At 50.6% G+C, this 23,461-nt stretch overlaps 1 pseudogene; it reads right to left on the bottom strand.

Moving 5' to 3' along the window:
* Window positions 1-5,556: 5,556 nt before the first annotated feature.
* On the bottom strand, window positions 5,557-9,809 carry LOC128627873 (PDZ domain-containing protein 4-like; annotated as a pseudogene).
* Between the last annotated feature and the right edge of the window lie 13,652 nt (window positions 9,810-23,461).

Here is a 23,461-nt window from a genome sequence, read left to right on the forward strand (position 1 = left end):
CACCCACAGAGACTTGGTTGGTTAAAGCACCAGAGGGCGGTGGTCCTCAGTGGGACCACTGGGACTCCACACCTTGATGACCCTCCTAAGCTCCCGGGAAGCTGGGGTCATCAAAGGTCAGTGCTGAGGGCCCCTGGGTGAGGAGATTTAGGGTGTCATGTGAGAGACAGTACAGAGGATGAATCGTTCCTCTCCCTCTGTGGTTCATGGGCAACTTCCCTTCCCAGGAGATGCCCAGTCCCTCTCACCTCTCATGTCCCTTCTGAGCCTAAAGGACAGGTGCAGCTCAGTCCAGACAGCCAGGGTCTGGCTCAGACTTGTTCAGGTTCAGGTGCCTCCCCAGTTCCTCCCAGACCTCCATCCTTCTGCCCCAGCACTCTGATTTCTCCACCACTTCCTGACTGCAAGTCCAGCTCTACTGCAGTATGTACCACCACGTCACTGGTCACCTGTTTACCTGTCTTCATTCTGCCCCAGACGTGAGCCCCGTGTGTGTGGGGTCCAAGGCTGGTTGGTCTGTGTTTCCTCGGCATCGTGCCGGGCACACGGCCGTGCCTCAGTGACCCCTGGACAAACAACCTCCCAGAAAGCTGTGGGGATGTTCGCAAACACAGAGGCTAAGCAGAGGCTGGTGGTTGCCAGAGCGGAGGAGAGTCGGGGGCTGGTGAAAAAGGTGAAGGGATTAAGAAGTAACACGGTAGTTACAAAACAGTGCTGGGGGTGTAGCGTACAGCACAGGGAATACAGTGGACAATTCGTTATAACTCTGTACAGTGCCAGGTGGATGCTTGAAATACCAGAGGGGGCACTTTGAAAGTGTACGACTGTCTAAGTGCTGTGCTGTACACTTGAAAGTAGTACAAAAATAACATTGAATTTTTAAAAATAAAATAACATTAAGCAGAAGTTGCAACATAGTAAAGGAAAAAGTAACAGAAAAAAGGAATCTTACTAATTAAAATTTAACCGGTAACTTCCAGGAAACTGACCTAAGTTACAGGAAGAGACTGGTTTGATCACGACGCTCTGAGTCGTGAGAGTCGGACACGAACCTTGAATTGCTGACCCCTTTCCCAGTGCTCTCAGCCGTCCCTTGGGCTGCCTTGTCCTCGCCTTTGGTTTCCGCATCACAAATCGTACCCCTGCCACCGCCGCCTTTTCCCCTCACACCCGTCCAGGCGGCATCTCTGTGCCCGAAGCCCACCTGGGCCCCTGCCCTCACTCACCCCCTCGCCGCACACCCACGCACCCTCATCACACACACGGGACCTGATAGCGCAGTTAGAGCAGCGGGTCACGGCCAGGATCTCACCTCGGGGACCCCGAGCACGATGCTAGGCAGCCTCTGCTCCTCCCACCCTGGGGGCCGGGCTGCACCCGTGTCTCCGTGCGGCCAGAGTGTCGGGCACGTGTCGGTTTCTCTTCATCCTCTCCCTTCCACCCCAGCAGCCCTGCCAGTCTCCAAGGACCAGCTCAGGTTGAACAGGGCTCGTCCCCTGAGAACCCAGGCGGGTCTCAGGCTCAGAGACTGAGCATAGCACATGTCATGGATGAGACGCATACATTTCTTCTCTCTCCCTGACCTGAACTCCCCTAATTCACCTGACCACATGCATCCCTGTGGGCCAGCCTTCCACAGTCCTACAGGGCCTCAGGCAGCTCACCCATGAGTTCAAGGGGAGCAGCTGGTCTCTGTGGAGCTGAAGACGAGGGAGGCTGGGTGGCACCTGCCTGAGTTTGGTGACTTCACTCACTTTGACCAGCAGGAGGGGCTGGCCAGCATCGCGGCCATCACAGGCGTCTTGCAGCCTGTCAAGGCCGGGCAGGCTACTGGATGTCCTGGCAGTCCTAGGGGAGGCTTGATGTGCCTTCGTTTAAGGGTGGGAGATCCGTGCATGGGGCTTGTCCCCCTGTGTGTCTCTGCGTGTCACCTGTCCCCCAGCATGGCACCCAGTGGGAGGTCCCAACCCCCTTATATACTAGATTATAGACATAGCTGGTAGGTGCCAGCAGATGTATGCAACAGAGCTTATTACTACACAGGCGAGCCCACTCAATCCCACTCAGGAGGGATGTCACTTTGAAACCATGTGGAAGGATGTCATGATGTAGTGGAAAATGCAAGATGCAAAGAACAGTGTCAAATACATGCTACCTTTGGGGTAGGAAAGAGGGAAACAGACATTTTCGAAAAGCCACACTGGATCGACCAACCAGAAACTGATGAAAATGAGGGGAAAGGAGGATAAATTAGATGGAGTGGGTTTGAAGCAACAGTGAGCACTGAGTTTTTAAAAAGTTTTGTTTGCTGATTTGAGAGAGAGAAAGGGAGAGAGAGAGAAACCTCAGTTTGATGTTCCACTTACTGATGCATTCATTGGCTGACTCTTGTCTGTGCCCTGACTGGGGATTGAACCGGCAACTCTGGTGCATCAGCATGACATTCCGACCAGCTGAGCAATATCGACTTTTGAAATGCATAAATGCTGTACAATTTTTATAAATACCAAACAAAAACTTGTAAAATTTAAAACAAACAGAAGCAAGTGAAACACACAGAGAAAATGTTAGTTAAAGCAATTAGTTAAAATATTAAAGCAATTAGAAAGCAATACTGTATATTTTAGTAGAATATATTTTAAGGACAAAAATACAAAAAAATGTCAAACATCATTAGTAGTTTTAATAGTCATTGTTAATGGCAATACTGTGTATTATTTTAAACTATGTTACGTATATTAGATGACAGAGCAAATCAGTAATTACTGATGTAATTAGGGATGAAGATCTTCGATGTACAAAAGGAAGAATGAAGAAGCTGAAGGATAACAAACGTCCATTCTAACTAATAATTTACTTTCTGTCTATAAACTCTGCCCCAGCAAACAGAGAGACCAGCGCCAGTGACACCTCGGCAGCAATGAGCGTCCCCAGCGCCCTGACTGTGGCTTCCAAACCCCAGTGTCCGTGACGGAGACAGAGCTTCCTGGAGACGGACTGGCCTCAGGTCTGGGTTGGGGCAGACAAGGCGTGTTTTAGAAAACAAGGAAGTTTCAAAGGCTGACAGAGTCCTGTCAGAAGAAAAGAGCAGCCAGCGTGACGGGGTTCTCATGTGGGACAATTCGAGCATCGGAAAAATGACCACAATCATCTTAAATTACTGAATGTATAAAAAGCCTAATCATGAACCAATAAAGATAAAACACACAGGCAGCCACAAAACTTAACTGTCTCCACCGGACTTGACATGTGAATTGCTCACACAGAAAACCGGTACTTACACAAAACGAGCTCATCTATCCTGACCTTTCAGAAGGAACCGAGCCGTTCCCTTGGGGAGAAAAGCTCCCCCCTTCACATGCTGCCTCCCGTCCTGCTCACTGCCTGGCTCATGGCCGCTGCAGATGCCCCTGCAGACGGAAGGAGCCAGGCCAGAGCCGTGACCCTGCATGAGAGCTTGGAGTTGATTGGCTCTATGCCATGGGGCCACACTTGCCCAGACTCACTATGGCAGCCCAGTAAACTTGTAATAATACAGAAATACTGGCAGGTGTAACTGATTGTAGGAGGAGTCGGAAATGGGGCTGCAAAGGAGGATGGGTGTGGAGATTTAAACCTAGACACAGCAGCCATGAAAGGGAGAACCATGTGGTTTTGGCCAGAGTGCAGACTCCTGCAGCCAGGTGAAAAAGAGAGCCACGCAGTTTGGGGCGGAGTGAGGACCCCTGCAGTCATGTAGGGAGAGCCATGCGGTTTCAGCAAAGTAAGGGTCCCCTCTTGGCCAGGTGAAAGAGGGAGCCACGTGGTTTTGGCAGAATGCAGACCTCCTCTTTTCCAGGTGAAAGGGAAAACCACGCAGCTTTGCCAGAATGGAGATCCCTGCAGCCAGGTGAAGAAGAAAGACACATGCTTTTGGTGGAGTGCGAACCCCTGCAGCTTTGGTAGAAGAGGCCCATGCGGCCTTGGGGTGCTCCATTTGGCTGCGTGGCCTGGGAAGCAGGAGAGACTTTGACGGGAAAAATGGGTACAAAGAACTCTTTCCAGTGGACCATGAGAGGGGACCACAGTACTTTGGATTAACTAGAGATCCTGCCTGGACGGTCAACACCACTGATGATACCAGCGGCCTGGAAACACAGACGTGTTCTCTTTTCCTGATTTATGGTACCTGGAGCTGGGACAGTGGGAGAAGGGAGCACTGTGTGTGTAGGCGTATACCCTAAAGGACTTTGCTATTCTAATGGAGGCATTAGGCCTGAATAGCATTAAATAAACATTTTGTTTCCTTTTCACAAATCTCTGGCATTGAGAGATGTCTTTCCAATTGGCAGCGGACAGATGAGCCCAGTAGGTATCAGTATACCGTCCTTGGGAGGGGCCCCTGTTGTTCTGTAGCAGTTTTTTTGGCATCCCTGGGTGGGCCAAAGATTGCATGTCCCCCCCCTTGGACCTGTTGTTCTGTAACAAAATGTTCAGAAGCCCCAAGATAAAAGTAAAAAAAAAAATTTTAAACACCATAAAAAGGCAGCTTTGTTGTTGCGATGCCAGTGGCGGGCGGTGAGCAGTCTGTCTGACTGCAGGCTGAGGCTCTCTGAGGCCCAGGGGCCCGGGGGTTGAGGCAGCCCTCACCAAGTGCACCAGCCCCTGAGGGCTGCCCAGCCACACCTGCAGAGTGGGGTGCAGGACATCTCCTCCCCAGTCAGCCCAGCTGGCCGGGCACCCCTCTCACTGGGGCCCAGGCCACTCCCTCAGCTCCACCTGGGTCTGGTCACACAGGCCTTTTGCTCTTACTCACCGGCCTTGGCTTCTGGACCCGTCAGGTGTGAGTCCGGCCCTCAGAAGAGCAGCCACACTCCACACGGAGTCGGGCCCTGCCCTGGGCTCCGTTGTTTCTTCTTGGGTGGACACGGCCCCCTCAGCCCCCAGTCTTGGCTCTCCCTTGCTCACAGAGGTGGTGGTTCCCAGGGTGAGACTTGGAAGCCAAGCCAGAGGCTCCTTGTCCCCACCCGAGCAGCCAGCAGGAGAGCTGTTTCTCCTCCTTCCCACCCTTGCCCTTCCTCCCCTTCCCTCCCACCCCCACCCTTCATCTCTTACTCTCCCCCCCACCTCCTTCCCAGCCCTCACTGGGGGGTGTCACCTTTGTCCGGCTGCCTGAAGGAGCTGCCAGCCCCCAGGGCAGGTGCACAAAACAGAAAAACAATTGGCGAGCACAGGAAGGGAGAAAACCCACCAAATCAGGGTTGCCTCTGTCTACAGGTCATGGTGGGTCTCAGCCAGGGGACAGTCTGCTCAGCTCTGAGGCTGGACGTTCTCTGGAGCTGAGCACAGTCCTGTTCACCTCCTTTTCAGGTCAACTTCCCCCTCCCCAAGAACCCACACTGAGAGAGCCCTGGAGGGGTGTGCATGGTGCGTGCACCTGCACTGCCTGGGCTTGTGCTGTACACACTGAAGGGGTGCCCCTGCTCCTCAGGGGCTTCTCTCTGGTAACAGAAACCTGTGTACACACAGGAAGACAGGTGAACACACACCTGTACACACGCAGACACACACTAGATTCTAAGGGGGAGTAGGGGGTGGGGTGCTTCGCGGCCCGCTGGCCCCCAGCTCACAGATTCTCTCCTCCAGCAGCCAGACCTTCATGCACAGTTCCCGCAGCTGCTGCATCTTCTGCACCTGCAGGAGGTTGAGGCACTTGAATGCCAGGTGCCTCGGTCTCTCCTCCAGCACGGCCATATCCTGGCCCTCTCCTGGCCCTCTCTTGGGCTCTCACTGTGGTGGAGTCTTTGGCGCTATTGCCCCAGAGTCACCATAGTGGTGGGGAGAGGTGGCCCAGCTTGGACTGGTTGCGGTTCTCCAGGCGGCACTTGATCTCCAGCAGCTCCCAGTATTGCTCCTACTCTTTGTAGGTGAGGCCAGGGTGTTCCCCACCCCGGCCCAGCCCCCTCAGTCAGCAGGGAGTCCAGGCTGAAGTGGAAGCCCCCACTGTCCAGGGCGTCCCCTTGCAGGCCAGAGTCGTGCAGGGTCCCAGGCAAGTTTGTGGCGCTCGTCGCTTGTCTCCCAGTAGGTTGTGCTCAGAGCTCTCCTCAGGGCGGGAGCTCTCATTCTCCCGCCCACCCCACTGTCCAGCTCCTGCCTGTGGCTCAAACCTGAGCCCACATGGGGGACCACTTGCTCCTCTTCATTTCTGAGCTGCTGGGCAGGGGTGATTTCAAATTCCAAACACTCAGGTCCCCTCACTCTCTAAGTCCAAGTCATCCAGGAAGTCATCTGGTCACTGTCCTTCCATCGCTGTGCCAGCTGGCTCTCAGACCGGGCCACCAGCAGGGAAATGTTGGTGTTCTTCCCCTGGCTCTGCAAGCTCACGGCCTCCTCCTGGTTCTGGGCGTCCACTGTGCATGTAGGTGATTCGATCTCCCTCTCTGATCTCGCTCTTGGCTGCAGTGCTGCCAGGATTCACCTCCCAAGTGCTGATGCCCAGGTCCTCTCCACCGTCTGTGTGGAAGCAAACTATCAGGCCCAGCCCGTGCTGGTGGCTGGCTTTGCACATCCCCCTCCTCATACTCCTGCTGGTCCTCACAGTCCACCTCCTGCTGGCTGCTCTTGCTGAACTCCACTGGGTCCTAATACTCACAGCTGAAGGGGGAGCTCAGGCAGGATGGAGGCTCCAGGGTGACTGTGGGCGTGGTGGGCGGACTCAGCTTGAAGGTGATGTCAGGCTGAGTGCCACTGTCCACCAGCTGCAGGCTGTGACAGGAGCTGTCCCCCCAGAGGTGGGGGTGACACCTCAGCACCTGGATCTCCCGAGGCTCCTTGGAGGAGCGTGGGGCCTCCACCGTGTGCTCCTGAGACAACTTGGAGAGCTCCTTCCCGTTCCCCTGGGGCATCGCTTTGGGCTGCTCCTTGGGTTTCTGGACCAGGCACCCACACAGGCCCTCCCATGGTGCTGGCCAGTGAGGGAAGCGGGGAAAATGTGGAAACGTTTTTCACTGGCCCCTGTGCAGGACCTTAAAAACGCTTTTTAATCTAAGTCCCTTTTAAGTATTACTCACGATAACGTTAAATGAACAATTAGACATTATAAACATGGTTTCCCAGCCCTCTGCTGACAGGTGTGTTTACTTCTTTCTCCTCACAATCCCAAACTCTGAAGCCTCTCTCATCTCAGTGCCCACAGTGGGGGCTGGTTCACAGTCAGGGTCGGGGACGGGAATTCCTCGGGCACAGAGTGACCGCCCTCTCTTTTCACCAACATGATTGACAGTGAATGTGTTGAATTACAGCTTCTCATTCTTATTTGGGGCACTGGTTCTCAACTGGAAACAAACATCACAGAATAGAAAGCAGGTGTAGTTTGTCATGGCAGGGAGCAAAAACCAAAACTTTCATACAACAGAATACTTTCACCTGCATCCTTGGTTTGTAACTTCAACTTTTCAAAAATGGTTTAAATGCTAATAGGACTCATAAAATTTTTGTAGTACTAATTTCAAATAATAATAATAATAATAATAATAATGAAAACTAATTATGTGAATTAAGCTCTACCTTCTGTAATAACCAATATTTCCAGAAAACTGGGATTTAAGACTTTTCTGTATCAGTGTGTGACTTGCTTTGATAAAAATGGATGGTTTGCGCAGGTGCAGACAAGCATGAACCTGGATGGTCCGACTGCCGAACTGTGAGAGGCCTGCTTACAAGGTCGGCCCCTGGCTGGCAGCCAGGAACTTGGACTTGGAGAGGGTTCCCACCTTTCTCAGGGCTGGTGAGAATGTCCCTAAACTGTACAAACGTTGTGGTTTATGGTGACCCATTCTGGGCGTCTGCAATTCTGGTCTGTGCCCAGCAGAGGGCGCCCATGTGACCAGCCCCCAAGAAACTCCTGAGAGCTGGGTCTTTCTTTGCTCAGCTTTCTGGGGGCAGTGCTTCCTGTGTGGCCACAACTCACTGCTGGGGGAGTTGATTGTGTCCTGTGGCTCCAACGGGAGAGAGACCCTTGGGAGCTCACCTCGGTTCTCTGGGCTTCACCCCACATGCCTTTTCCCTTTGCAGATTTTGCCTTGTAACCTTTTGCTCTAATAAATCAGAGCCATGAGTACAACTGTGTGATGGGACCTGTGAGTCCCAGTGAATCATCTGACCTGGGTGACCTTGGAGACCCCAACATAGTCCCTTATGGGAACTGGAACCTCATAATATTTAAAATCAACAACAAAAAAAACAACTAGTCATAATGTATAAACATGTCTCATTAGACTGATTTCCCAGGAGCCCATGCAAGAAAGTCAGTGAAGAAAGGAAACCTGAAGCTTGGTCAAGGCCCTGCCGCTACGAGTGACAGGTGACCGTGATGTGTGGGCACTGCAGGGACCAGTAGCTCTGTGACCCCTGCTGCATGGAGTTTGGACGGAGGCGGCCATGCCATTAAATGGCTACAGGAAATAGGACGTCTCTCTCAGTCTCGAACATCAATTTAAATGATTCTCAAGAATCCTAATGAACTGTGTTCTAAGCTGGCCTGTGTGGACAGACTGAGATGCACGTGCCTTTGACCCTGTGGGACCTGGAGACGGACTCCCCTGTGATGGACGCACAAGGGAAGGGGCTCCGGGTGGTCCAACAGACACAGACTCAAGGGGCGAGGCCGCAGCCTTAGCCGGTGTGAACAGCAACACAAAGAGTGTGACCAGTGACTCTCTCATGCCTGTCACGTGTCATTCTGATCACTGATGATCGTTACACTTGGAACAATCTCAGCACATTCTCAGTGATAGACATGCTTCTCTGTCCTGCATGAATTTCAGTGGCAAATTCAGGGTCAGTGTGGGGTCATCTGGAGTTGCAGGAGTGACAGTTCCCCTCCTCACAGGTAAGGGTGCAATATGAACTTGGGCATCCACAATGAAAGAAAGCCCGCAATGAAAAAAAGCAAACTTAAGGAGGTCTTCTCCCAGTTGCCCTCCTATGCAATAAGAGAATTGATCACCATCGAGTTTACTTCTCCAGGCCTGGCTAAAATAACAGTGATGTCCCTAGACTCTTCACTGGTCACCAAACCCTTCAAGCATAAACATGGCCACATGACCATGTCCCTCCTGCTGGGAAGAGAGGAGGACGGTGACGTTGGACTCAGCTGGTTTTGTTCCTCAGGAAAGGGCATCTGTAGACTGGAGAGCTTGAGGAAGAGGAAGAGCAGTGAATTAAAACGCAGAGACTCAGAAAGGGACGTTGAGGGCACAATTCTGCCATAATGTCCATTTTGGAAGTTGCCGGGCAGCAGAAGGATCAGGAATGCTTGTTCCCAGGCTGTGGGTGATGTTTGTGGTCAGGTCAGCAGCCTGTGAAGAAGAATCAAAGACATCCCAAGTTCAGAGGCTCCATTTCCTCTCCCTCTCAATCCCAGGAGAGAACAAATTATAGAGAGAGGCTGAGCGTTGGTCTGATGAACGATGGAAGAGAGTTTCTGGCATTTCCTTGAACGACTCAGCAAAGCTCATTGCTTGTACCCACCCGAAGAGGGAAACGGACCATTGGCTCAACCTGAGCAAGAGAGTCAGCCTCGGAGAGTTTCTCCTGCTCCCCAGGGCGCTTCCGTGGTGCATCCTGAACACAGAGCACTCATTCATGCTCCTGGTGCATGCTGCAGTGAAACACATCGCATCCCATAAGGAGGAAGGGAGCAGAAAGACCACCTACTGGCTGAGGTCCTTCTGGTCTTGAAATGAGAGTGAAAGAGAAGTTGGAATTAGTCATTGAGGGAGTAAGGAGCAGCAGCATCTTGGAAAGTTGTACAAACCTTTGCATCCCATGCCCACACCACTGGGAATGAAAGCAGGGCCCAAGCTGTAGACTCACGCTGACTGCAGGCTCAACAGAACACCCTGCAGCGTGGGGTCCCTGCTCGGGTCTCAGGTAGTCGCTGGGCCGAGGCCTCGGTCTAGGCATCTTCTTCCCTCCACAGCTGTCATCGCCTGGTCAGAATCTCGTCGCTGTGGCCTCATTTGCTCGGTCATTTTGCTTTTCTGTCTCAACTTCATCACTGAGTGAGGCAGTGGAAAGGCAATATTCACCGCTTTCCAGAAGTTTCTTCCCTTGCTGGCCTCTGACATGGAGAATGAAGCTCTCCACGAGGGCGATGAGCCCCTCAGCATGGAGCCCCCGACTCCCATCAGCATCTTGCTCCAGGCAGAATCTGGCTGAGCCTCTGGAAGGACCGACCCAGGGGCAGTCTCACCCCCACCTGCTGCAGTCCCTGGCCCTGCCCGATGCCTGGAGCCTGGCCTAGTGCACCGTGGAGACAAAGGGGAGGGCAGTGCCAAGCGTGGAACCACTGTGGGGGAGGAGCAGATGTGGAACACACTTAATGTTCTGGGTCTCAGACTGATGACACCCACAAGAGGCAAATGCTGGTTTTAGGTCAATGCATCAAGTCCCAGCGTAAGGGACTGGAGGGAGATGGAAGGGAGAGGCCAGGTCCAGTGTGAGGGCCAGTCATGAAGGTGGTTGCTTTTCTGGGGTTTTCTGAAAAGAAGAGATATTTTAGGGTCCCCCAGGGCAGGGATAAGTGTACCCTAGAATCACCAGAACTCTGCTGCTCCCAGCCTAGACCACAGTTAGGGGGTTGGTGAGGACACATGGGGTGGTGTAGCCCTGCAGGGCAGTGAGTGGATCCAGAACCTGGAGCCCAGAGGGTCATCGGGAGATAAGTCACTCCACTCCCAGGCGATAGGTCAGCAGCCTGCAAGGTTCCAAAGGCAGGTGTAGACGTCTCCCTGCTGGGGGTCACTCCCAGCATCACCAGGATCTGGAAGGTCCAGTCTCCATTATGGATCCTGTTAGTGGACAGAACCCCAGCTGTCTCCTTTTCCCTATTCAGGAGCCAGCAGACTTGAACGTTGCCTGGATAGAAATCTGTCACCTGTCAGACAAGCAGGTTGGGGAGCTACAGGGGTCCCTTCTTAGAGGGGGACACATTCACTTGAGGCAGGTCTAGAGGTGAGAGAAAGAGCCCTGGCTGGTGTGGCTCAGTGGATTGAGTGCTGGCCTGTGAACCAAAGGGTCTCTGGTTCAATTTCCAATCAGGACACATGTCTGCGTTGTGGGCCAGGTCCCCAGTAGAGGGCGCATGAGAGGCAACCACACAGTGATGTTTCTCTCCCTCTCTTCCTTCCCCTTTGTAAAAAAAGTATATAAATAGAATCTTTAAATAAAATCTTCGAAAAAACTTTTTAAAAAAGAATCTTGTTATGATAACTAAGACAGTTAACATGGTGCATTTAGCAATTTTCTTGCCTAATTGACTTCTAGGTGTTAAAGATGGATATATGAGTGGGAACAAAAAACCCAGAAATTATGTTTAAAAAATAATGTATTAATTCTTACATGTTTGAACTTCAGTCACCTTCAAAGTACTCTCCATTTGATGCAATACACCTATCAAGAAATTTTTTCGAGACTTCCGCCAAGATGGAGGCATAGGTGGAGACGCCTTGCTTTCTCACACAACCAAGTTTAGAGTCAACTAAATCTTAGCAACAGAAAACACAGTCAGAACACAGAAAATTGAACTTTTTGGAAGTCTGATAACAACAAATTCTTCAGCCTGACCGGTAAGAGGGGCGAAACCAGCAGCTGGCGGAGCAGGGTTGCACAGGAAAACTTGGTCAGACTGACTCAGGCGCACGGAATCCAGGCGCAGGGTTGCAACGGGTAGACCTAGTGAGCGACCCAGCGAGTGACCTCGGGGAACCAGCGAGGGAGCAGGGCCGTGATTTGACTGTGGTCGCGCATTCGTGCGCAGACAGACCAGCGAGGGAGTGGGCGGTTAGACGGGACCTAGCAGCCCCCAGCGGCGTGCGGCAGCAGAGGGCGCCGCCATTTCCCCCGCTCCAACCCCGCCTCCACATACAGCGTCATAACCCAGCGACCTGAGAGGCCCTGCCCTGGTGAACCATCTAAGGCTCTGCTCCTCTCCCAGCGGCGGAAAACAGCAGAGGGGGTCACCATTTCCCTGCTCTGACCACGCCCCCACATACAGTGTCACAACCCAGCAACCTGGGAGTCCAAGGCTCTGCTCCTTATACTACGGGCATGAACAGACCAAAAATGGCTCAAGAAGATCTCAAAGCCCCAGAGCCTATAAATCTAAGTGATGAAGAAATAGCAAAACTCTCAGACGCACAGTTTAAAACACTGGTCATCAGGATGCTCGCAGATCTGGTTGATTATAGCCACAAATTAGACAAACATATGAAGGCGAAACTAATTGAAATGAATGGAATTGCACAGGAAACCAATAGCAATGAAAAGGAAACTGGGACTCAAATCAAGGGAGTGGACCAGAAGAAAGCAAATAATGGCCAAACAGAAAAGAGTGAAGAAGCAAGAATTCCAAAACATGAGGAGAATCTTAGGAACCTCCAGCATATCTTTAAAGGCTCCAACATCTGAATTATAGGGGTACCAGAAGGGGGAAAGGATCAGCCACCAGTGGAAAACTTATTTGAACAAATAATAAAGGAGAATTTCCCCAATCTGGCAAAGGAAATAGACTTCCAGGAAATCCAGGAAGCTCAGAGAGTCCCAAAGAAGTTGGACCCAAGAAGGAACACACCAAGGCACATCATCATTACATTAGCCAAGATTAAAATGAAGGAGAGAATCCTAGAAGCAGCAAGAGCTAAGGGGACAGTCCCCTACAATGGAGTTCCCATCAGACTGTCAGCAGATTTCTCAAAAGAGACCTTCCAGGCAAGAAGGGGCTGGAAAGAGGTATTCCAAGTCATGAAATCCAAAGACCTACAACCAAGATTGCTCTATCCAGCAAAACTTTCATTTAGAATGGAAGGACAGATAAAGTGCTTCTCAGATAAGATCAAATTCAAGGAGTTCATCATCACCAAGCCCTTATTATATAAAATGTTAAAGGGACTTATCTAAGAAAAAAGAAGTTAAAAAAAAAACATGAACAGTGAAAGGACAACAAACTCACAGTTATTAACAACCACACCTAAAACAAAAGCAAACTAAGAGGACAGCTAGATCAGGAGTGGAAACATAGAAATGAAGATCTCAAGGAGGGTTAGCAACAGGGGAGTGGGAGAAGGAGAAGGGGGGAGAAGGTACAGAAAATAAGTAGCATAGACAGTAGAGGGAAAAAAAGAGATAGAAAACAGATGGGGGGACAAGAATAGTATGGGAAATATAGAATCTAAAGAACTTGAGACACATGGTCATAAACTAAAGGGGGGGTAATGGTGGGGATGGGGGGTAGGGTGGAGGGGAATGAAGGGGGGAATAGAACAACTGTAACAGCATAATCAATAAAAAATAAATTTAAAAAAATTAAAAAAGAATAAATGACAAAAGGTATAAAATGATGAAAATATCATTTGATAAAAATAAAATAATTCTATGGTACTAAGAATCAACATGACCCTGGCTGCTGTAGCTCAGTGGATTGAGCGCGAGCCTGTGAACCAAGAGATCGAGGTTCTATTCCCCATCAGGGCATATGCCTGGGTTGCAGGCCAGTTCCCAGGAGGGGATGCACAAGAAGCAACCATACACTGATATTTCTCTCCCTCTCTCTTTCCTTTCCTTCTAAAGATAAATAAATAAATATTAAAAAAGAATCAACATGAAATTATGAAGATAATTATCCATTCGGAAAAGTCACTACAAATAAAACTACTGGAGGCCATATTCCCAAGCATCCCCTTGAAGGACACAGATCACCAAGTCTCCTCCCAGTGCTCCTCCTCTTACCCCCGCCCACACGCAGGTCCTGACGGCCCGCCCACCTCCGCTCCCAGTGGGGCCCCCCGCACCGTCTTTCAACTGAGATGCTCCTCCCGACGTTGTCTGGTTGGCTGAGCCCGGTCCAGCTGTCCCACCTCCTCCTTCTCCCTCCACAGGGGAGGGGAGTGAGCACACGAGTCAGGTCCTCCCGCCCCGCACGGCCTCCTTTCCTCCTCGCTGCCTGGCTCACCCGCCCCTGCAGATGCAGCTTGAATAGATAAGGAAAAGAAAACAAAATCGTGCCCTTGTCCCTGAGTGATGAGGGTTGAATGAAGCCACGCATGCTCTTGGTTACAGGGGTCGTGGTTGATTTGCCACGTCCCCCGGACACGCTCACTTTCTACAGACCCCGCGATGCTTATTTCTGGGTCAGTGACACAGAATCTGAGCCTTCGGCCTCCACCAGTCTCGGAAATGGGGGAGCTGGTCCCAGATGCAGGACATCATCTGGGAGGGGAGATGCGGGAGGGGAGCACAGGCACTGATGGGGGCAGAGGACACAGGGGCACCTTTGGGTGTCAGATCTGCTGAGCGCTCAGCCTGCGCCTGGGGAGGGAACACTCCAAGCCAGCGACTTTCAGCTTTTTTCATCTCATGCACACACAAACTAATTGCTAAAATTCCGTGGCACACCAAAAAGAATGTTCTATTTTTGCCAATCTGACAAAAGATGAGTATAATTTTCATTCACTCACACACGATGGCTAGCGTTGTGTTGGCTGTTGTCACTTTTAATTTGACAGCCTGAGGGAAAAGAGGTCAGTGCCCCTGACTAAACAGTCAGGTAGCGCATGTTTTAAAACTCTTGCAGCGCACTGGGTAAAATCGCCGTCTCAGAGCGCCCCCTGCCGGTCAGCCTCTTCTCCATCCTGCCTGACTGTCCTCTCCGTGGCTCCAGTTGCTCCCAGACACCTCTGCCCTCCGAGTGGGAAGGAAAGCTTTACTTGCCCTGCACCTGGATCCTTCCTCCTCCTCGGAGTCCTTTTCAGGTAGGCGTGTCTTCAAAAGATTCCTGAGTCGCTTTACATTCTGAGTTCAGTGTTCATTCTTTCACTTCACAAATTTGATGTATTTCTCAGAAACGTTGATGGCCCACTGTGTGTTCTTCTAATTGTCAGGAGAGGGACAGGTTCCCCCCCCCCCCAATGATGCCTTTGCCCCTCAGTCTCTGTGATCCTCTCCCTGCCCATCCTTGCTGCGCCCCCCCCCCCCAGTGGTTCCTCAGCGACATGGCCCCAGGAACTCGCCACAGGCTAGAGAGCAAAGGGATGGGGAGAGCGTAACATTTGGAAATGTGGATTTATCTTGCTGTTGATGTTTAAATGATCCACGCATCTCACTTTGGGTTGTGGCAGTAGGCCACCTGGAGCCAACCGTGGCACTAAGGTCAGTGAGTACAGGTGTGGTTCTCCTGGAATTACCGCTAACGCTGCCTTCGGTTGTACCAGCCCTGGGTCCAGTCGCTTCCCACACCCCATCTGGACCCCCTCCTCTCACAACGGGAAGCAGACGGCCTTCCAGCTGGGCTCCTGCTGCCCCTCATGCCCGTTACCCACAGGACAGACACAGTGGCCTTCCCACTGTGAATCAGGGCGTGTCCTCACCACCACCTCCCACGCAACACTCCAGTGTCCCCCTCCTTGGGCAGAGTGAGCTCCCCGCCCCTCACCGCTGCCTGCCAGCCCCTCAGGACAGGGGCCCCTGACCGTCCGGCCTCTTCCCACCACTCTCAGCCCGGCTCACGGGTCCTGCTCACCTGGCCCCTGGACACTGCCCGTCCTCACGCAGGCGCCCGCCCTGCCGTGACTCCCTGTGGGCCCCTCCTCTCCAGGGACCACATGGCTGCTCCTCACTCCACTCAGGTGCTCAAGTGTTCAGGGTCACGTCCCCAGGGACGTCCTGGCCAACAAACTGAGAATATGCTCTGCCGTCCTGCACCCCCAATCCAGCCCATGCATGTTTTTCTCCACAGCAGTTATCGCTGATCTTAGAACAAATCTTGCTTATTGTGAGTGTCACTGAAATACATGCTCAGTGAGCAGGGGCCTCGTCTGGCTCCTCCCCTCGCATCCCCCGCATCGGCTCCAGCTCGCAGAGGGGCTCAGTGGGTCTGTGTTCAGTGAGTGGATGTGTCAGTGCAGCGACTGAGAGAAGCAGTTCGACCCTGTGTGTGAAGAGGCGTGAAATAGTCAAATGCTTTGCCTAATATTGGCCATTTGAGTAGCCTGTCAGCTTAAATATCCCAAGCAGAGAAAAATCTTTATGCGCAATGACGCTCATCCAATCATTAGTTACAAGAAGAACAGGTGAAAGCAGGTGGATGAAGAAAGGGTCTGGTTGTGTTCTGTTGTCTGAAATGACACGCAGCTTGTAAAGTGGTGTCAATTCATGCAGAGTTTACAACATGGAAAACTGCTTGTCTAATAGCACATTTTAGACATAATATTCAAAGTAACTCATAACATGTACATTCGACTTTCTAAAGTAAACATACATACATATATATGTTTATATAATGTGTAATCATATATTTATACAGAATTATACAATATGTAACCTTTTAATATTTATTTAACTTTACTTTTCGATTACAGTTGATGTTCAATATTATTTGCATTTGTGACAGGTGTACAGCATGGCGGTTAGACAATCACATCACTTCCCCAGTGTGTTCCCCTCCACGTTTCGAGTCCCACCTGCACCACACACAGTCATCCCGTGTTACTGACGGTGTTCCCTGTGCTGCGCTCCATACACAGAAAACCACGGAGTGACAACCGGGACCCCACACCGGGCGGCCCCAGGGAGCGCCGCTCACACTGGGGTCCGTGAGCTCCCCGCGGCGGAATGGTTAGCGGTGATTTTTGAGGGGAGGCCGTATTTCTATATTTCGTCTGTGCATTTTAAAGTCCTCTGTAGTGGAAAGACTTTTCATTTTTCTTATATGAAAAACATTTTAAATTTCAAAACACAACATGTGAAGTACACATTTTGTGCCAACCGCACACAGAATCTCTCAGCTGGACTCCGGAGAACAGAGATCCCTGCTGCTGGCTCCTCAGAAGAAGAAACGAACGCTGCGTCCGCAGCCCACGACCCACCCTCGGGCCGCGGAGCGCAGAGGAGCAGCGGAGGCAGCGCCGAGAAGGCCGTCAGCGTGCGGGCGTCTGACCGCGCGGCCTGGGTCCACGCAGGCAGTGTTGGCCTTGAGACTTGGAGGAGCCTGGGGAGCCCACCTGGGCGTGAGCCGTGTGCGCGGAGGCCCCACACGTGGGAAATGCAGCTGTGGTCCCGGGATGGGTCCCACTCGCAGTGCGTCCTCGTCCGTGGAACCTGGTGAAGGGTGGGCCCAGGGAAGAGTTCCCACCTTTCTCTGGTTTGGGGGGAGGTGGGTGAGTCTTCAGGGACCAGCGAGGCGCGGGTGCCTGGCGCTCCTAGAGCCATCTCCAGTTCCTCCGCTGAGGACCCTCCTGCACGACCCAAAACTACATGTTATTTGCGACCAAGTTTTCTTCACTAAGGCAGGCACCACACCCCTCGCATTAAGGCTAATCACGTCATTCCCAGCGGATCCTGCTAATGGGATAAGCTCCAAACTCCCACTGAAAATTGGACTCAGACTTGCATCTGAGTGTGGGGACGGGAGGCAGGAGGTCACTTTGGGGTTCACACCCGGTGGATCTAGAGGACGTTCTGACCAACAGCTTTCTCCAGGGGGCAGCGAGGGCAGCTCTGAGGGGCAGATGAAGTCCTGGTGGGTGCAGGTGGGTGGGCAGACTCTAAAGCAGCCCTGAGTTTACCACACACAGGTGTTTGGGATCTATTTCCAAGTCTTTTAAAAATTAATAGACAAAACACATCACTGAAAACTCACCACTTTAAAGTATAAAACTCAAGAATACTTAGAACACACACAATGTTGTGCAAACATCACCACGACCCGGCTCCAGAGCAACCCCGTCTCCCAGGAAGGAAATCGCTCACCCGTGGATCAGTCGCCCCCACCCCTTGCCCCCGCCCATGGAATCACTGACCCGCTTCCTGTCTCACTTTGCCTCTTCTGGATGCTTGATATAAGTGGGATCACACAGTATGTAGCCTCTTGTGTGGCTTTCATTTATCAGAATGTTTCAAGGTTCATCCATATTGTAGTACATTGAGCCAAATAACATTCCCTGCGGATTGTGTTTATTGTTCATTGGGGGTTACAGTGGGTTGTTGAGTGACTCTCTAAACCATTTTCATACAGGCTGGGTGCTGTGTCTGTGGTCAGTGAAGTCTCTGTTCCGCGGGCGGGTGGGCAGCTAGTGACCTGACGGACATTTCCTTTAGTGTCTGGAGACAAGAAAGAGAGAAAACCCCTCTCAGTGTCTGGAGCTGGGCTGTGTGTGCTGAGACTCCTCCAACACCCATCTCCATGGTTCACAGCTCTTGCCTTTGCCATCACTTCCTGCTGCTGTGGAGACTGAGGATCAGCCAGGGGTGTGACCGCCTGTCTTCTCGGGTCTTTTCTGATCATATGCCCCAAACTGGGTGTGAACGTTCACACCTTCTAGGTTCCCAGGAAGATGTGAAGGTTTTCTCAGCCCCTATGGCCCATGACCACTCACTCCCCAGCTCTTTCTCCCACGTTTTCCTCCACGTCCATTATTTGCTCAGGCTGTGTCTTTGCCCCATGACGGCTGCTGGTTCATTGGCACTTAACTAGTTCTGGGCAGTGGTCTTTGCCTCAGTTCATTCTCTACCCAGAGACAGGTCTGACTTAGAGGAAACAAAGATGAGCCGTTTACGTTCATTCAGCAAGGAGCTCCTGATGAATCACTGCAGAAAACCCCAGGCCTCTGGCAGGGTCCACTGGACTCCTCTGCACCGAGAGCCCACCTAGAGGAGCAGCACTGCCTTCAAGGTCATGGCTCTGATGGGGGAGGAGGAGCCAATGGCAACCAGACAACACAGAGCTGTCCTGTTCACTTCTGTTGTCTTGTTTTTTTAGGCATTTTCTTGGTAACTATAAACCCTCCGTGTTTTTCCGGAGTTCTGATGCAACTGATTCTGGCAGTTTTTGCTAGTTTTTCACAGTTCTGTGTAAGGATGGACCTTTGAAGTTCCCTATGCCACCATTTTTCCGCTGATGCAACTCCATTTAACCTCTTTTAAATGGTGCTTATGCATCACAACTCCTGGTCTTCCAAGGACCAGGAAGCTCATTCATTTAGTCACGTCGATGGACACCTACCTCATCCCGGGTGCTGTGTGTAAGAAGTGGCGTCTGGGTGGAAGCAACCACCCTCCTTCAGCCGTCAGGGATGACACAGCCTCAGCGTGTGTGGGGGGGACCCAAGTGGACAAATCATAACACAGCATGGTAGGTATTTTATGTATCTTTTCTGTGTTTTGAACCCAACATTGTTAATATTCCATAAAGAGAGTATTAATTTATTTGAACATATCATTACACATAAATTTTCTAGTTTTCTTCTTATATATTTCTTTGACATTATAAATATATTTAGAATAGGTATTTTCCTAATAAATCAAGTTGTACTTATATATATATTTAATATGTTCTTGATGATGCCATTACAGTTTTCCCATTTCCCCCCTTCATTTCCCTCCACCTTGCACACCCCCTCCCCCAACATTCCACCCCTTTAGTTCATGTCCATGTGTCATGAGTTTTTTTAGATTCTACATTTCCCACACTACTCTTGCCCTCCCCCTGTCTATTTTCTACCTACCGTCTATGCTACTTAGTCTCTGTACCCTCTCCCCCTTCTCCTCCTCCCACTCCCCTGTTGCTAACCCTCCATGTGATCTTCATTTCTGTGGCTCACTCCTGATCTAGCTGTCCGTTTACTTTGCTTTTCTTTTAGGTGTGGTTGTTAATAACTGTGAGTTTGCTGTCCTTTCACTGTTCATATTTTTCAACTCCTTTTTCTTAGATAAGTCCCTTTAGCATTTCATGTAATAAGAGCTTGGTGATGATGAACTCCTTGAATTTGACCTTATCTGAGAAGCACTTTATCTGCCCTTCCATTCTAAATGAAAGCTTCACTAGATAAATCAATCCTGGATGTAGGTTTTTGGATTTCATGACTTGAAATACTTTTTTCCAGCCCCTTCTTGCCTGTAAGGTCTCTTTCGAGAAATAAGCTGACAGTGTGATGGGCACTCCTTTGTAGGTGACTGTCCCCTTATCTCTTGCTGCTTCTAGAATTCTCTCCTTCATTTTAATCTTGGCTAATGTAATGATGATGTGCCTCGGTGTGTTTGTTCTTGGGTCCAACTTCTTTGAGACTCTCTGAGCTTCCTGGATTTCCTGGAAGTCTATTTCCTTTGCCAGATTGGGGAAGTTCTCCTTTATTATTTGTTCAAATAAGTTTTCCACTTGTGGCTGTTCCTCTTCCCCTTCTGGTACCCCTATAATTAAGATGTTGGAATGTTTAAAGATGTCTTGGATGTTCTTAAGACTCTCCTCATTTTTTTGAATTCTTGTTTCTTCTTTCTTTTCTGTTTGGTTGTTTCTTTCTTACTTGTGGTCCACTCCATTGATTTGAGTTCCAGTTTTCTTCCCATCACTATTGGTTCCCTGTACATTTTCCTTCATTTCACTCAGTGGGGCCTTCATTTTTTCATCTAATTTGCGACCAAAATCAACCAATTCTGTGAGCATCCTGATCACCAGTGTTTTGAACTGTGCATCTGATAGGTTGGCTATTTTTTGATCCCTTAGAAGTATTGGCTCTGGGGCTTTGATCTGTTCTTCTGTTTGAGCCATAATGTTTTGGTCTATTCAGCCTGTTATGTATGAGGGGTGGTCAAGTTGCACTTATATTAAAATGCCTTTTTGTACTCTGGTACTTGAAAGATCAATTTTCCAGTCACAAATACCTAGTCTGATATTTGTTTTTCTCAGTCTTTGATGGCAATACATCACTGCCCTCTGGTGGCTGTTCCTGACAAGGAGAAGTGACTGCATTCTATCTAACACAGTTCCTTTCTAGTTGATCTGTCGTTCTTCTACTTTGAGATCATCGTCTGTCTTTCTGTCTGATGTTCCAGTGCAGTGTGAATCCATGTGAATTTCTGTAAATATGTGCTTCCTCCTCACCATCATCTCCCACACGGCCTCCTCCCTGTTCTCTCTTGTCCCCGAACCGGACTCACGTTAAACCTCTTCATTCAGTCACCGTATGTGCTGTGGTCGTCAGAAGAACAATACACAAACAGGTCCCAGCCCTGATGCCAGGGACCTGTGAACGTGTTCTCATGCACAGCAGAAGGGACTTTGCAGCTGTGATTCGAGGCTGGGACCTTGGAATAAAGAGATTATCCTGATAATGGGGAGAGGGGCAAACCCAAAAACCGGGGCCCTAAAAGTGAACAAGATAGAAAAGTGAGGGTCAGACACTGATTCCATCTGGAGTGATTCTGCACAGTAAGATATGCACACCCCCGTCTTTGTTATTCTTCAAGTGGTGGACTTCACTGAAAGATTTAAAGTGTAAATACTCCTGCATTCTTGGTGCGCCTCGCTTGGTCATGGCATTTAATGGCTCACAGTGCATCCATAGATACAGTTACTATATTTTCTCAGATTTCCACATCTCCTTTCCTAATGTTTCTTTTCTAATTGTTCCCTAACTGGCTTTAATGCCCCACAAATGAGTTGTTGGCTTTCCCCATATTTTTCATTCTCTTGAGTATCTTAGAGAAGATCAGGAGTCTTCTTTGAAGGGTTAGTACAACTTACCTGTAATCGATTCCAGATATGGTTGAAGGAAGGTAGAAACTTTAAACTGCTTTACCTTCTTTCTTTGCAGCCTTTTCCATTGACATAATTTCTTCCTAGTTTTAGGGTTATTTAAATCCCTCCTACACCTGCAGTGACACATTTATCTAAGACACCGCTGCTTTGTTCTTACTCAGTTTCACCCGTGTCATTTCCTTTTCACAGCACACGCTGCTCCAGCAGGCGGGACAGTCAGCAGGCAGCCACCAGGTCAGCCTGGGGGAGTGGGAGCCCAGTGCTGAGCCCACGCGGCTCCCCCTGGTGGGCACAGTGTGCAGGGACCCCGTGAGCAACCCTGGGTGCCTGGGGAGAGGCTGAGTGACTCCATCCGACCAGGCCTCTCCCCACCCGAGTACAACCAGCCCCCCCCACACACAGACACCCTCTGCTGGGATCGCCTCCCACCCCAGTATCTGCCCCCCCCCCCACGGCAAGAGGAGCATGAACACATCTCTCCTCCCCCTCTCAGCTCCCAGGTCGTTTTCCTCAAGCTCCTGACCGTCCAGCCCTCCCACTAGCCACTGTCCACGGGCCACTCATGCACTCCTCAGGGGCATCGCTCACACCCCCTCCCAGGGGCCTGCTGGGGTTCGATCCCTAGTCCTGGCTTGCCCGCCGTCCCCAAGGCCGCCTGGGAGTCAGCTCCCAGGCTCACCCCTCTCCCACCAGACTCTCTTCTTACGTCTCCATCGCAGACAATTGTTCCCTTGGATCTCAAAACATTGCAGAGATTATTTTAATTCAGCATTTCTAAAAGGTTTTAGAAAGAATAATTCTATGTTGGCTTACAAAGAACTATCTAAAAACTCCAGGAAAGCATAGTTGTGGGAAGGACCACACCCACGGAGAGAGGTGGGCACATCCCAAGTGCTCCGTGGGTTCCCACAAAGGGAACCTGGGATGAACACACAGGGACACTTCCAGCAGCCAGGGGGCGCTCGTGGGTCCCACTCAGTCCCAACCTCCCCCAGCCCCAGGGACCTCTCTCTGGGTGTCTGACACCCTGGGTGAGCTCTGTCAGCGGTTCAGAGGACGGAACGTCACAGCGGACACCGCTCTGCACCCGGCTCCCACCCAGCGTCCCGGGTCTCGTCCCCACGGCCGTGTGCAGCTGAGGTATGTTCACTCTCCTGGCTGCACGGGGGCGATTGTGTGAACAGCCCACTCTTGTCCTCTACTACTGACGGGCATTCGTTACACCCAGATGGTACAAGTCGTGCTGCTGTGAGTAACTTCCTCATGTGCCTCAGCACACACACGTGCACACGTCTCTGGGGTGTGCAAGGAGACGTGAGGTGCTGGGTCCTAGGCTGACTGAACGTTTGGCTGTAGTAAGTCCCGCCACTGCATTTTCAAAGTGTTTTCTTAAGTATATTTTATTGATTATGCTATTATAGTTTTCCCAACTTCCCCCCTTTATCCCCCCTCCTCCCTGCATCCCCAACCCTCCAGCATTCCCCCTCTTAGTTCATGTGCATGGGTCATACACACTAGTTCTTTGACTTCTCTGTTTCCTACACCATTCTGTACCTCCCCCTGTCTATTTGTACCTGCCATTTGTGCTGCTTATTCCCTGTCTCTTTTCCACCATTCTCCACCCTCCTTCTCCCAGTTGATAACCCTCCATGTGATCTCCATTTCTGTGATTCTGTTCCTGTTCTAGTTGTTTGCTTAGTTTTGTTTTCATTTTTTAGGTTCAGTTGTTGATATAATTTTACTTTTCATAGTTTTTGATCTTTTTTTTCTTAGGTAAGTCCCTTTAACATTTCATATAATAAGGGCTTGGTGATGATGAAGTCCTTCAACTTGATCTTATCTGAGAAGCACTTTATCTGCCCTTTCATTCTGAATGAAAGCTTTGCTGGATAG

Source organism: Artibeus jamaicensis, unplaced genomic scaffold (genome assembly GCF_021234435.1).
Source record: "Artibeus jamaicensis isolate MK-2021 breed Jamaican fruit bat unplaced genomic scaffold, CSHL_Jam_final contig_480, whole genome shotgun sequence".
NCBI lineage: Eukaryota > Metazoa > Chordata > Mammalia > Chiroptera > Phyllostomidae > Artibeus > Artibeus jamaicensis.